Raw genomic sequence first — 13,132 nt, forward strand, 5'->3', positions numbered from 1 at the left:
TGGCAGCTAATTATTGCACAAGGAAAAATTACAAAAAATATTCATGTAAGTTCGTAAGAATGTAGCTATTAGAAGGAAAGGTATTCAGTTTTCTGTCATCCAGAGAGAACGGCATGAATCAAGAATGTATTTTTCTTTTACTCAACGGATGTTGGCTAACCAAAGAGCACCTGAAATATTGAACCTAGAAGAGCAATGTGCAATTGGCTGAGCTCATTAGTCGGATTGCTTCGTTGGAATATGCATCGCGGGAAATTGGTGGACTGAGAGTCATTTCGATCTGCATGAGGAAATTAATGAATCTCTGACGCAGCGAACCTAATTGGAGTGGTCATTATTAAACAGCCGAATAGTCTGGGCACTGTCTTCTAATTCCAGGATTATTGAAACGAGGCCCAAATCCAGACTCCTGGAGAATTTACTGCGCTAGAATATGTGTTGTTCCCTACATTGATTTGTAGCTTTCCACGCCTTCATTTGTTTTTGTGGAGGCAAAGAGCAAAGAGTAATATTTTCTCTCGTATAGAATACACCTGGCCGTTATACACGCTACAGCCAAGTTACAGATTTATTGAAACTACAGTTGTGGGTTTGAATTCAGCGAAATCAGCTGTCGCTACGATATTCCCTACCCCGCCATCGGATCGTGTTGAATCTACATCACGGTAGTACTAACCATAAGCCTGTTCGTGCAGAGCATGTCGGAAAATATATATTCATAATAAATAATTCAATGGGTGACACAGAAATGTATATATGAATTAAATACTATTACAGTCACAATCATGCCATAGTATGAAAGAAAAATTTCACAACCTCGAGCGGGAATCGAACCTGCGACTTCCTGTTCTCCGGTCAGGCGCTCTACCACTGAGCTATCGAGTTCGTCACACGCCAAAGGCTTGGAATTATCCTTTCATTCTGGCGACTCTGTTATAGAGTACTGTCCATAGCGTCTGATCTTAGTCAGCACTGCTTATGGGTGGAAAGAAACTTTACAAATGTAATCTTCATCTTACGATGTTTGGGTGACGTATATACGTCCGCTATGGACAGTTCGATTCCCACTCGAGGTTGTGAAATTTTTCTTTCATACTATGGCATGATTGTGACTATAATAGTATTTAATTCATTAATATGTCACATCAACGGACGTATATACGTCACCCAAACATCGTAGAAATGTATATAGTCTAACTTCATTTTGTCAAAAATAAGTTTAGATTATATGTGTAGCCACCGGCATAGCTCAGACGGTAGCGCGTTTTTCTGCTGATACGGAGCTGCGCTCGGGTTTGGGTTAGATTGGCACTTTGGCTGATTATCTGGTTTGGATTTTTTCCGAGGTTTCCCCCAATAAGGTGAATGTTAGGTAATCTATGGCCAATTCTCTTTTCATCTCGCCAAATACCATCACGCTATCACCAATTACATCGACGCTAAATTTATTTATTTATTTATTTATTTATTTATTTATTTATTTATTATTTTGCTAATAATTGTAATATAAAATATAATATATATACAGAAAAACTTTAGCTCGCCCCTGAAAGAGTAGAACTCGTGCTCAGGGGCGGATTCCTGAATTGAAATTAATAATTATATAATATAATTTGTCTTATGTCTACTGTGCAATTATAGTATATAAATTTAAATTTACAATCTTTCAATTTTTATAAAATCCATACATAACTTTTAAATTTAATACTAGAACTATTAGAATTGACAAGATTAGGATATTTAAATATAATTTGTTATATATTCTTGGGCCTAAATTACTACTATGATTAAATACTGTAACAGTGTTGCATTTTGGTTCAAACAATCTTAAAGAATTCATACCTTTTGTTTCATAACTATGAGAATACAATTCAAAATTATTTCGATAATCCTGTAATTGATACAGCGTCGTGAAATTACCAAGTAAAACAAAAAGATTATTATATAATGTTTTGTGCATACTAGTGTTAATATTCAGCGCATCTTTCTGCTGTATGGGTTGTCCATTTCATTTTTCATTTCATTTGTTGTATTCCATAGATCTTGCAATATTACACAATTTTTGGGCGAGATGAGGTGACGTGAAGCCGAGGGTTCACTATAGATTATATGGAATTTGCCTTACGGTTGGGAAAATTTCGAAAAAAGAAAACCAATCAGATAGTCAGCCTCAGCTGGAATCTAACCCAAGCCCGAGCGCAGCTCCGGATCAGCAGGCAAGCGAGTCTGCCGACTGAGCTACACTGATGACTCTACAAAATATACACTACATGGCAAGCAAGTTAGTTCAATTTACAAGCCTAAACAATGCATCAGTTGAGCTATTACAAAAATATACAATACATATCAAGCAGATTAATTTCAAAATGGTGGTGGTGCTGACAATGATAATAATGATAGTTTACCCGTGATAAACCTTTATTTTATTTAAATCTGCCATTTATATTCAAACATACACTATAGAATGTCTGCTTGTTTTGTTCATCGGAAACAGTCGAAACTGGTCGAACTGTGTTCCTGGCGTAGTCAAGATAGGCTGCCGCTAGTCATGCTAGCTGATAACCGGTTTCATATGTAGTTAAGTTGTTGAGTGTAGTGCTAGTTTGAGTATAGTTTCATTGTGTAATATTATATAGTATGCTGAGAATTCGGTGCAATTTAGAATAAGGAATATACATTTAGGACTGTTATGTGAAAAAAAATATATTTCGGAATATGTATGATAAGAACTTTCTTGTGTTAAATATTTTAATGTACCTTGTTAACATGTTTCGACCTATTTTCGGAACTGGTCGTTGTTGGTCTTGGCGCCTCTTGTTTCGTGTGTGGGTGCGTCCGTAGTGTAGAGTCAAACAGTGTATGTGTTTTGAAATTGAGTTGTGTGTTGAGAATATGAACATAACAAAATTACAAAACACCTCCACATATGCAGAACACATCACAAATGCCAACCACACCTACAGAGACATCAACACAGACATGGAAATACTGCACATCCAATCAAAAAGCCAGAAACTCAACACATTAGAACAATATGAAATAAACAGACACACGAAAACATACCCCAACGATATTCTTAACACACAACTCAATTTCAAAACACATACACTCTTTGACTCTACACTACGAACGCACCCACACAGGAAACAAGAGGCGCCAAGACCAACAACGACCAGTTCCGAAGATGACCGAAAATAGGTCGCAACATGTTAACAAGGTACGTTAAAATATTTAACACAAGAAAGTTCTTAACATACATATTCCGAAGTGATACAGTGTTAAAAGTTGTGTAATCAGGATGTATAAAGAATATATATATTTGCAAGAGGAAATTTTGTAATCTTCTCGGAATACATGTGCCATTATGATCGACAAAATAATTAACACGCACTTGTGACTTTCAGATTCGCGGGGCCAAATCACTGTAACTTTTATTTCTGAGCAAAAGTACATGCAAACAATCTAAATACTCAGGAGGACTTAAAGGAAAACATTCAAGCGATTTTTTTATAGAACAAAATTAACTTCACACAGTTCCCCTCAATCTATTCAGAAGGACTGATGCTTGTATAAGAGCAAAGGGTGAAAACTTTGATCGTCTGTTGTAATATCGTGAGTAGGCCTACAATATGAATAGGCCTATTTGTAACAAGTTATTAAACTGGGTGCTTCAATAAAGTGAGGTATTAAAGCAACAACTAAAATCCGAGCGAAATAGAGCTTTGCTGACTGCAAAACACTGCCGGATCAACCTCACTAGTGGACACTCGTTATTAAGCTTATCGAAGTTGTATCTGAGGGACTGTAGTATGTGGAGTATATTTAGCAAATTTCGAGCTAATTGCTTAAACACGGCAGGTTTAAAAGTAAGGGAGGGGGAAAGTTTATATCAAGGGATTACAATAATCCAGGGACTTTATTACATGTAGAGGCCTGCTTCTGCAATTTTAAACTGAAGAGTCTCTCAGTGCGTTTAAGTACCGAAATATGTTTAATACCTGCTTGTAGTTTCGATTAGGAAAAGTTTGCTCGAAGTTAGACAAGATTTATATTAAATTAAGTACTTCAGCTTAAAGGGAGAATATAGCGGAAGAATGATGTACTCTGCGGCAGTAGAGGGACCAACTGTGCTCGTGACCAATTTCTTTTGTGTTAAGATCATTATTTTGTATGCGTCGTGAAAAAAGGAGACGTGGGTGGCGAAAGGAAGGAGAGAAAAGAAATGAAGACCTATGGGGAAGAATTTTACGAAATATTAGGCAAAAAATGAACGAAATGAGGGGCGAAAATGTAGGGAAATAAAATGTAAATTAAATACAGGGGAAAGGGAGATTTTCAAATGTGGTAATCACCATAGAAAGGAAAATAAATATGATGTAAAGGGAAAGAAACGGAATTTTACTAAATGATATTTAAAATAATCATTTCAAAGGGAAAAATAAAGTTCCTGAAAGATGTTAAAACTGTAGTTTCTAAGCGTAGATATATTTATAATTTCTTTAAGACAAAAGGAAGGAAAATGTAATGCAAGAATTATTGTAGTAAAGTGAAGAAAAATAAAACTATGTAGATTGATATTCTGTTCTGGGGGATGAACCTATAAATTCATGATTATGTGGAGATTGTACACAGAACAGAGACAAATATCGCCTTTCTATTAAAGAGTCCCGCCTTCAAATTCCAGTGCTATCATTTGGAATTATGACACTAGAATCGACACTTGGGATATGTTCTCACACAAAACTACTTGTTTTTATGAAACCTTCTATGTGACAGTACAGAAAAAAAATTTTTCAGGAGGAACAAAAAATTAAATAAATATCAATATGCCTACACTGATCCTCAATGATGTTATTTATGTTTATGACATTCACCAACGTCTTCTTCAGAAAGCATTAATGCAATTAAAATGTCCAGCAATCTATCTGCGGTTAGATCTGTGCCCGGCAGAAGTTTCAACACAACCCATTGTCGCCATCCCGGCTGCAACGAGTCGGAAACTCTTGGTCACGTGTTGGGGTTCTGTCGAAAAACGGAACTGCTGCGCAACAATCGACACCATAAGGCCAGGACCGGTATTGCTGATGTCCTCAAGCGTCGTGGATGGACAGTATACGAGGAGATCCACTGCGTTTCATCCTTAGATTCGAACAGAAGAGCAGATATTGTAGCCATCCACAGGACTCAATCTAAGGGATTAGTTCTTAATCCTACAATCCGGTTTGAGAGGGATGCACTGCAGGCACAACACGTTGATGAGAAGAAGAAATCCATTTATGAGTCCTGCATCCCTTATCTAAGTGAGAAATATAACATTTCCACTAGTCAGTGGAGTGTTTCTGGTCTTTTGTTTGGTGCACGTGGCACACTTCCTAAATTCACATGTGATATTTTAAAAACACTCGGACTCCGATTTTTTTAAATTAAAAAAATTTGTTGAATATTCTTAAGGATTCAATCCAAATATTACATTACCATTTATATTTTGGCCATTGATGATTCTGTTGGGTTTGCATTTCTCTGAAGTTGTTTACTAAACAATTCCTGTCTTTCTAAATTATTCTGTAGTGCTTTTATTCTGGATCTTTATGGTCACCCTCATTGAGGGCAGATTATTTTCTTTAAATATTTATATACGCCCATTGATTTTTAATTAATTTTGTCTTTCTCCTGAAAACTTCTCTGTACTGCCTCATACGAGATTTCATAAAAGCAACGACGTTATGTTTCCGTTTTGATAAAAGAAACATTTTATATAATTTGCCACGACAATATTTATCACGTAATAATTCCTATCATTAGCTTCATTTTCATCATACCTATCATTATCCCAAATACTACTAACCAGAGTGCTGAATTGGAGTTAAATCGTTCGCTTGAACTCGGTCGAGTGTCGGACCCTCGAGTGAGAAACGATCGGTCGTGATACCCTCGTAATAAATAGAAGCACAGTACAAGGTCATCTCACCGACATGTCTTATCTTGTATGGAAGGCGACAGATAAGATACACATATGTTTTGCTGACACGGTAAAAATAAGGCTTTATTTTCTGCGTTTATGACAAACGTTCAATGGAACAGTCAATGGAACATACCAAAACAGGAACATGAAGTTATAAATAAAATAGTATGAAAAACTTCCATGTACAGTTATTATTGCTAATTAATAATTATTATTCGTATTTGATTTGCCACATATATAATACGATAGGTCCATACATAGTGTTCCGCCTATATACTGCGACAATGTAGAACGTTTTATAAAATATTATTGATATAGCAGTAGATTATTAACAATATTAGTACAGAGATAACGTCACAGAAAATATAATAAAACGAATAATCATGCTGCACAACTGTTACAGACGCAAAGATTGATACACTAATTATTAGAGATTATTATTATTATTATTATTATTATTATTATTATTATTATTATTATTATTACTAGAAAACAGGATACAGTTCTTGCATTATCGTGGTTGTGTTCTCCGTTTATAATAATTACATTTACATCCAATAACATCTATCAGATGTGGCAAAAACAAAATCACTCCTGTGTGGGGGGGGGGAAATTTCCTACAACATTTATATTACATTTTAAAGCAAGTTTTGTAGTTGTACTATGGAGAGGTTAGTTAAACACTGCAAAGTTTTGAAATGATAAACATCTATGATGTTACTACACAGTTCATCACTGTAACAAGAACGAATGTCTAACGCTCGGCTTATACCGTTCGAGGATTTATCGCTCGCGACAATTTTACCCATCATGCATGTGCGCTACCTATCGGATTATGCTATGAACTACTTGGCGCTCGAGCGAAAACGTCCGATGCAGACCTCTGCTACTAACATCATCATTGTAGTCATATCTATTATCATCGTAACACATTTAGTGTCCTTAGTCTATAATAAATTCACCTTTTCCTCCTCCTCCTCCTCATCATCATCATCATCTTCATCATCATCATCATCATCATCACGCTCATCACCATCATTCCAATCTATTACATAGAAAAACCCTATCTTTTCATTATTATAATCAACACACCCTCATGCTCGTCACGGTTTTCATTTTTAACATCAACTTAGAGCTCTACTTCTTTGGATTTCATGCTCGCCATGGCGTCTAAAGGGGAAACCTTATATAACAATAGTTTCGAATAAAAATATTCTGAGACTTCGCATGAACTGTATCCAGTCCATCTCACTTGCCGCTTACTTATTTTCCTCATCTTGAAAAAAAAATTGACTAAAATCGTCATTTGCTTAGAATGAGTAATTTCTACGTAAAATTAAATCTAAATTGCAATTTTATGAATTTACATGTTTGAAAGGTCGTTTTCATCATAATTGTTGCCATGAAAATGATCTTGGATTTGCGAATGGAAACCATAAAAATCTCACTCCTTCCTACGAGCTTTGGGATATCCTCTCTGTGCTCCCTAATACAAAGACGTTTCTTTTCAGAGAAACTTATGCTAACGAAAGAAATAAAAAGAGAAAGAATTAGATTATCATGGGGGGATACTAGGCATAAAACCGAAATGAGATGCAATCAGAGCGGTAAATCGTAAAAGAGGATCATATTAGGTAGCTATAAAGGAAAATTAGCTGGAACAAAGAGGAAGTAATATGTAGGGTATAAGGCTAATAAAGACGGTGATATGAAGCGGGAAATAGCCACAGTCTGTCATGGCGGAAACCGGAGTTCTCTCACGGACGGCTCATTTGGAACTTGTGATTTTCTTTTTTGTAGTTTATTGACTTCATGACAATTTATTTCTGTCTTATTCTTTCATATTATGGATTTATTAATTTGTCCTACAGAATAATCTCTGTAATGTTGACAGTTAATAGGTTGAGGAGAAAAATTGCATCATAACTGCGGAATCCCGGCCAAATAATTCACTCAACTGAGTGCGCTCCTAGTATAATGGCAGTTGACAATATATATATACGTCAACATATATGCATAACTTGAAGTCAGGCCACAAAGGGAAATACTGAAGGAGGAAGATTCGATCCGGTGCTGTGGATTGAATTCGGCGTAGCTCAGTGGTCAGAGCGTTTGGTACGTAGAACCAAGAACCCGGGTTCGATCCCCGGCGCCGGAGCGAATTTTTCTCCTCAAATATTAATTATTCTTTCATTATATGAAGTAGGGTTGTAGATGGCCTCTTTCCAGAAGTTTACTGATTTGCTTCACAATATATTGAGGTAGTTATAGTGCCATGCGGAATTTGGAAGCATAAATATTACGCCATATTAAATTGTTGCACAATTTAATTTGAATACTATGCAGACTTTAAGAGCTGTTGTGTTACACTTTTTTTCATCCCATTTCAGCATTTTCAAAGAGTAGGCCTAAAGGTTCTGAAAATAATTTTGATGCTAGGAACATGCAATTTTTACTGCGTGTTCTATACACTGTTATTAATTAACAACAGTATTATTTAGTGCTATTTTTGATCAAATAAATAGTTTTTATAATTGAAAAGTTATAGATAGTAGTGGACACTAAAAATTTAAATTTTGAAGTCTTATAAAAACAAAAATTTCTCCATTTATAGATATAAATTTAAATTTCGGAAAACGCATTATTTCTTGTGTTAAATTTTATATTACCTTATTAACATGTTTCGGCCTGCTATTGGCCATCATCAAAACTGGCTGTTGCTAGTTTTAGCGCCTTTTCTTTGTTTACTGTAGGGGTGTGTTTGTGTAGTGTAATGCGGAGTCAAAGAGTGTTTGTGTTCTGAAATTGAGTTGTGTGTTGAGAATTTCATTTGGACGTGTTTTTGTGTGTCTATATATTTCGTATTTTTCTAGTGTGTTTAGTTTCTGGCTTTTTGGTTGGATGTGTAGAATTTCCATGCGCGTGTTGATGTCTCGGTAGTTGTGGTTGGCATTTGTGATGTGTTCTGCATATGTGGAAGTATTTTGTAATTTTGTTATGGTTGTGATGTGTTCTTTGTAACGTGTTTGAAATGATCTGCTTGTCTGTCCTATGTAACACAAGAAAGACAAATAATACGTTTTCCGAAGTGATATAGTGTTAAAAGTTGTGTAATCAGGATGTAAATTTAAAATTCAAGATACTGAGTTCTTTTCGAGCACTATCAGTGATGAAGTAAAAAATTCATGAATGAAACTTAAATTTTGTAAAAAAAAAAATAGATTTTGAAAATATGTTATTTTTCCCCCTTAAATTCGAATAACCCGAAAATACCTTCATCAGATCATAATGAAACTTATATGCAAAAAAAAAAGCCGCCCTAAATAAGGGTTCGAATAGATTGGCCTACTAATCAATTCATAAAGAATAATCATGAAAACCAATTGTGTGACAATTTGAAAGGAAAAAGAAAACATTAGGATAAATGATATGAAAACATAGGAAATCATTTACAATAAAAGTTTGTTGGGTACAAATGATTACTAATTATATAGCTAAAGATGATTTTAACACATGAGATCCTATGGCATCAATCGTTGCATCAGAAATTTTAAATTGTTTTAGTTGATTTAAAGTTTCTCGTGGGATCGTGCCACGGGCACCGAACATGAGCCCAAAAACTGTCCAATGTGTGATGTGGTATTGTGCTCCAAGATGCTGACAACAAGGCTCATATATGACTTATAGAAAAGGAATGAAGTGTACAAAATATGAAATCTTTCTCTTAAAAATTTATTGTAGAAAATTGAAATTTCACCCATGACCTTCTTTAAAAATAATTGATAGCAATTACATTGCAGATTTAAAATGAAAACTTTAGTAGCGAGAGGTAATACTTTAACAAGAGTGGCGTGATTTGTAACAATTTCTGTGATAAATGTTTAAGAAAATGTAATTTTTTAGTTAAAAATCGAAAAAAAAAATCCGTACGAAGCAACTATGGAATTCACAACACATTTTTAGCTTCAGAATATTAGCTAATTAAAGAAATGATACTCCTGAATAGTTAATTCTTTATCTGTAATATTCTTTTACCCTAAAACTCAAGAATAATGGTATTTTATAAACAACTTCATTTAGCGTAACTCTGAAAATATTGAGAATAGGACAAATGTTTATATAAAATTTTTTGCTCAGAATGTCTTCGGAAATAAGCTCCGTAAGGGATGGTAAATCCTCGTGAATCACTCTGTATAAATATTACCACAGACATATTAGGTAAAGCCAAGGATATAAACATTCTATGACACATTTTTAAATTACTCTCTAAGATAAAGTTTCATGAGTGAGCATGTAAAGTTCCAAGGTTTGGTATGAATTTAGTAGAAGTTAGTTTTCAAACAAGAGCATCTGAATCTTCCCACTACCTGTGAAGTTATAAAGCGATATTATTTCAATTTTGTAGCTGTGGATAAGTTATATTTACAAGTACTTCATCTAGCTTACGGAAATCATTTAAATATATTGCCTAACACTTTGAAGCACAATTAATTAAAATGTGTTGTTGTTGTTGTTGTTTTCTAATGCCAGGCGTTTGACAATAAAGTCATTTGACTTCTTGCACTTCAATATTTTTCAAAGATATTACCATGGTCAGCCACTGAAGCACAGATTTTGAGGTGTTCCGAATCCATTTCTTGGTTTGAGTTGCACAATGGGCAGTTAGAGGACTGATATATTCCAATTCTATGCAGGTGTTTGGCCAAACAATTATGGCCTGTTGCCAATCTAAATGCAGCTACAGACGATTTTCGTGGTAAATCGGGAAATAACTGTAGATTGTGATGCAGAGAGTTCCATTTTTTTCCTTGGGATTGTGTTATCAAATTTTGTTTGTTGAAGTCTAAGTATGTAGATTTAATAAATCTTTTCACAGAGCAATACGTAGATTTAGTAACAGATCTGTACGTAGCAGTGCTGCCCTTCTTTGCTAAAGCATCCGCATTCTCGTTTCCCAGGTTTCCACAATGGAATAGTATCCATTGGAATACAATTCTTTTATTGAGTGATATTAATTGAGACAGCATTTTAACAATTAAAATGTTGTCCCAATTGTTCTTTGTGTTCTATCGATTATTTTAAAATTTAATTTATATAGTAAATATGAAACATAGTAGTGATATTTGTTATAGGCATAAATTACTGCAAAACTCGAGAATGACTCATATATCGACCACTAAGGTCCTTCAGTTTGTGTACAAACTTTTTAATCACCCGGTATATATTCTTAACTGATCTGAAGGCAATTTTATTGCTATAAAGCTTAGAGTGAGGAAGAATGGACTTCATCACGTGCAAAACTCTTGACAAAGGAACTGGATATTAAGCTCAAGAAAGAACGGGATCGATAGGGGATGAAAATTAATCTGCTCCAATCTCCCTTTATCTCTGGTTATCCAAGTTTCAAAAATGATCCCCTTTTAATTACTTTCTATTATATAGACATTCATTAATCGCAGTAAATAATCTATTGGCGAGAAAGCAGCTTTTAATTTGTAAACATTTTCGGTCGATTAGCTACAGATTGGGGAAGGGGTGTCGTGTAGTGTGGCGTATGATTGATGGGGGCCCAGGGAGTAGCGTGTGACTCGTGCGTGACTCAGAGGAGCCGAGGTTACAAACCACACCTACACTCTGAACGTCCTCCAACTCAATTCAAACTTATTTCAGTAATATCACGTCTTGGTGAATATTACAAGAGTTACAGACACAATAACACACCCCCCACTGTTGCTTTCCACACTTCTATTATGTAGAGGCCCTTTCATTTGTCTTCTCAAGAATTCATTACGAATATCATTTTTACGATTAAGTCCGTTCGAGTAAGTGACATGCATATAAAATAATCGGTGTCATGAGTACGACACACATTTTCTCATTGAATATCTTTACTCGTTTCGCAATAATTTAATTATTTTATGATTTTATATTTGGGGACTACGGTCGATTTGCTGCAAAGTTCAACAAAGAGAGGGTTGGAAAAGGGGTGGGTTTATAAACTGCAGAGAGGGCTGCATCATATAGGAATGGGATGGGTGTGGGAGAAAGTAGAGAATAACAGGAGGAATGTATGGCGTAATGTGAAGATGCGTTTAATTGATTTCGAGAGGCAAGAGATTGAGCTCCAATGTTCGGAAAGGTCCTCACTACATTTACAATCAGATCTCATGCTTAACTGGGGGAGGTGTGACTACATAAAGTCTTGTAACAAAGACAGCAGAGCAGGTTTAGCGTGGCTGAGATTGGGGCATGGAAAGGTAATAAAATTGTCAACGAAGAAGGGGAGCGTCTTTGTCCGCTTTGCAAAGAAAATGACTCCTATAAGCGTATTTTATTACAGTGTGTCGAATTGGAACATGTACGGAGAAAATATCTACCACCCTCGATGCTAAGTCAGAATAGGAGTTCGCTTTCATGTCTTGACCTCATGGGGAATAGAGAATGGGAACAAAAGATTGGTTTGTTCCTCTTGAAGGCGAGAAAGAGTAGAATCTCACCTGTTGAAGTTTGTGACGCGAACTGAGGAAGGGATAATATTATTCACCCAACTGTACACTTGTATGTCTTTTAGGTTAGGATATATTATATAATGGGTTTTATTGTGCCATTTCCATTTTAATATATGTGTTATTCTAGAGAGTAGTTGGATGTAATCATAGGTGGGAGAGGGAACCTACAAAGGAGGACTTGTTTTGGGTACAAAGCACGTATGGTCAGAAGACCCGTGCATTGGATTTTAGAGAAAATTATAATATAAAATCTGTATGCATAATATTACTCAATAAATCCATCTATCTATCTAAAAAAAAAAGTAAATCCATCTTATTTTATGATATTACGAAACACATCGTCACAACATTGACAAAGCATTAAAAGACCTCCAACTCAATGAATACTATTCAGAAACTATTGAAATTGTTAGCGAATGTTATTGGCACTTCTGGTAAAAATCGGAAGTACATCTCATGTTACACAGGTCGATCAGTATTGCAGGTATCCATTATACCATATATATGGTATAAAATATATATATATATATATATATATATATATATATGAGTGTCTCATTTTTCTTGCACACCAAAAGTAATTTAAAATATTTTTTTCTCAGGTGCCAAATGGAAAATTGTTTCAAACAAAAGTTGTTTAAATACAGCGGGGAAATAATGC

General features: G+C 35.1%; 1 non-coding gene across 1 annotated transcript; it reads left to right on the forward strand.

Annotated features, from left to right (window-relative positions):
- The first annotated feature begins 8,047 nt into the window (after positions 1-8,047).
- TRNAT-CGU (transfer RNA threonine (anticodon CGU)) lies at positions 8,048-8,120 on the forward strand. Its single transcript has one exon. It is a non-coding gene; the product is annotated as a tRNA-Thr (tRNA).
- Positions 8,121-13,132: the final 5,012 nt, after the last annotated feature.

The sequence above is a fragment of the Periplaneta americana genome, chromosome 7, assembly GCF_040183065.1.
Source record: "Periplaneta americana isolate PAMFEO1 chromosome 7, P.americana_PAMFEO1_priV1, whole genome shotgun sequence".
NCBI classification, from domain to species: Eukaryota; Metazoa; Arthropoda; class Insecta; order Blattodea; family Blattidae; genus Periplaneta; species Periplaneta americana.